Genomic DNA, 3,131 nt, shown 5'->3' with positions numbered 1-3,131 from the left:
CGCGCGCGCTGCCTTAGTGCGGGGCACGCCGGGCGGGTTGGTTCTATTACCCGCTCCGTTCTCACCCACCAGGTGCAAGACTCAGAAAGGGCATAGCGAACGCCTCTGGGGCCTGATGTGAAAGAATGAATCATTGGTAGGACTGTTGAGAGCGGAATATATTGAAAGCGGCCCCGTCGGCCGTCATCTTTGAGCGGGGCTCTAGTTCCGACTCTAGTCTCAAAGGAAGAGGCTGAAGACCTAGTTGCTATGCAACGCTCACGCTGTCCTTTTTTTTTTTTTTTTTTCTAACACAGGTTTTCAGTGAAGTTCTTTCTGGAGCAGGGAGATGGGGGTGATTTGGCAACGCTTTAAGGTTGCCGTCAACTCGGAAGGCTTTGCAGCTGTTTTCGTTTTTCCACGCCCCACCCCCAACCACCGGAAGCCAAACTCCAACCCAAGTGGAGGTTGCCAGGCAACACTTGATAGTTGTCTTCTGGGAGCGGGGCCAGACACTGGCCTAGAACCTAAGTACATTACAGCTGAATTAAAAATGTAAATGCAACAAGTGAAACCATAATAAATATCTGAAGGAATAAAGAAACACACTATATAATCCTGAAGACTTGGGGAAAGTTTCTTACCGTTACAGCAAAGCCAGAAAACGTAAAATATTGATTTGTTCGCAAAACAAGTTGGGAAAAAAAATACGATCAACTGGGAAAGTCAGTGTCACTTACGTGTTGACAGAAATGTACTACATAAATACATCTTACCAATAAATAAAAACTTAGGAAAATAGAAATACTTTTATTTTTTTCATGGGAAGGATTATAAGCAGGCTTTTCTCACACAAAGTAAAATAGCAAATAAAAAAATTGTTCATGTAAAAAGTGCTAATGGAAAGTGCAATGATATAGCATTTTACTTTGTCACGTTAATTCACCCTGGAAAGAGTAATGTCCATGGGGCTGGTGTAATCAGAAGGTTCAGATATGGTCCAGTGCAGGTGCCAATCAGGTCAACTTGTTCCAATGCAGATTGTAAATATTTGTTAAAATGGTGCATATCCTTTGCACGTCGCAGGATCACTGTTTTGTCACATTTATGTTATCCATTCCTTCTTTTCTATTTTCTTTGCTGAAGCCTTTTAAGTCCCCAACATCATATTTTACCTCTTCAGGCTTAACTGCCATCTCTAAAAGCTGTATTTTTTTTTTTAACATAACCACTTTGCCATTATCAGACCCTAACAATATTTCTTAGTTTCATCTAATTTCCTCAATTATCTCAAAATATATTTTTTAAATTGCCGTATTTGCATCAGAATCCAAAGACTAAATGCATAGACATTATATCTCAATTTTCATCTAAATTGGGCTCCTCCTTTTTTATGCCAGTGTGATTCAATTTTTCATAAAATTACTAGAAAGATTTTAAAAAGGAAAATGGAGAAAGGAAAAATGATCCACAGGTAAAAAGATTAAAATGGTACCTAAAATCAAAATCTGCCCTCTTAACTATAAGAAAACTTTTACTTAGATAAGGTAAATGTAAGACTGGTTGAATGAATGATTTTTAAACTGGTGGTCTTCAAGAATCCTACCCTCCCCCAAAAAGACAGCGAATCAGAAATTAATTTTAAAAAAGAGAGAGAGGTTGGAGTAGAATTGTCTGCTGGAGGTAGGAGGCTACACCGGAGTTACCAAGAGCCTGAAGGCAGCTGTGAATTGGAAAACTCAAGGTTGGTTCTCCCACCCTAGCTGGTTTGGCTCAGTGCTTGCAGACTGAATGGTCCCGGGTTCAATTTCGGTCAAGGGCACATGCCCGGGTTGCCAGCTCAATCCCCAGTAGGGGGCGTGCAGGAGGCAACCAATCAACGATTCTCATCATTGATGTTCCTATCTTCCTCTCCCTTCCTTTCTGAAATCAATAAAAATATATTTTTTTAAAAAATTGGTTCTCCCACTAAGCAAAGGCCTTCTTCCAGGGCAGCTGAATTCGTTCCAAATTGGTAATACTCCTGACAATCTGCAGAAATAACAGCAAAGGCTCAGGACTCAGATCAGCATTAGCACAGTGATCATATTTGTGAAAACGTGTTATTTTGTTAAACTCTCAACTTTTTACTTTGGAGAAAGGATTTGGGGAGGAGTATTTGCACATTCTGCACGACACACTATCCTATAAATTCATCACAAACATATTTTTGTGATTCTGTTAAGGGATTTCATCTTCCTTTTTCTCCTAACAAAAACAACCATCTCATTTGGTGGTTACTAGGCAACACTTGCTGGATCAAACCATCCTGGAGGGGGAAGAAGGAGATGGTGTTTTTCTCCATTTTGCTCTAAGGAAGGGTGCTATAGAGATGCCTCACGAGGCTATATTTGAGCTGTTTACAGCTTTAGGATGGGGATTAGGCTGATGGGTGGTTGCTAGGCAGCACCTTGGCACCAAGGCCACCTTTGAGCAGAGCACAGCTGTTTATCAATTTACCCACTTGGTGGTTGCTAGGCAACGCTTTGGCCTGGTCACTGCCTTCAAGTCAGGCTCTTCGGTAAATAAATGAAGTAAAACTGTTACCTGAGGGGTGAAAGTCCTCTTTTTGAGGACCCCAAGCTGGGTTCTTTTTCCCTTTGTGTTATGAAGCCAGTAAGAGACCGAAAGTATTAACAGTGCGCAAACTTTATTCAATGAACGAGCAAGAGCTTAGCTCTCAAATCGGCTTCTCCTCCCAGGATCCAGGAACTGTTGATACTCAGAAGGGGTTGGGGAGGCATCAACGTTTTTCCAGATTCTGCCTTTTTTCTGTCCTTTTGTGGTTCCTTCCATCGTTGTCATGGTGACTGTCCATTATCATGGCACCTGTGGGTGTGTCACTTAGTAGGGACTTTATCAGATTTCTGGTCTCTGCAGGTCACTTTGGCAGCCACCTTCTCTTAGATGTATTTTTTTTTCCTCCTCAATTACAGTTTACATTCAATATTATTTTGTATTTTTAGTTTTGAAAGGACAGAACAGGACTGATAGCTGTGTCCTTAACCCCTCTTCCAAGAAAAAGCCGCAGAATGTATCAGTTACTCAGCCTGCCCTTATCTCGGCCAATGGGAAAGTGGGGAAAACTAGCCCAAGGCCAAGAGTATGCTAGC

At 41.5% G+C, this 3,131-nt stretch overlaps 1 long non-coding RNA gene across 1 annotated transcript; it reads left to right on the top strand.

Annotated features, from left to right (window-relative positions):
• Positions 1 to 6: 6 nt before the first annotated feature.
• LOC106728374 lies at positions 7 to 527 on the top strand. Its single transcript, XR_001364676.1, has 2 exons — positions 7 to 136; positions 297 to 527. It is a non-coding gene; the product is annotated as an uncharacterized LOC106728374 (long non-coding RNA).
• Positions 528 to 3,131: the final 2,604 nt, after the last annotated feature.

Source organism: Myotis brandtii, unplaced genomic scaffold, assembly GCF_000412655.1.
Source record: "Myotis brandtii unplaced genomic scaffold, ASM41265v1 scaffold601, whole genome shotgun sequence".
In the NCBI taxonomy this organism is placed as follows: domain Eukaryota; kingdom Metazoa; phylum Chordata; class Mammalia; order Chiroptera; family Vespertilionidae; genus Myotis; species Myotis brandtii.
The sequence above is the reverse complement of the archived record's forward strand: the minus strand, read 5'-3'. Positions and strand labels throughout refer to the sequence as shown.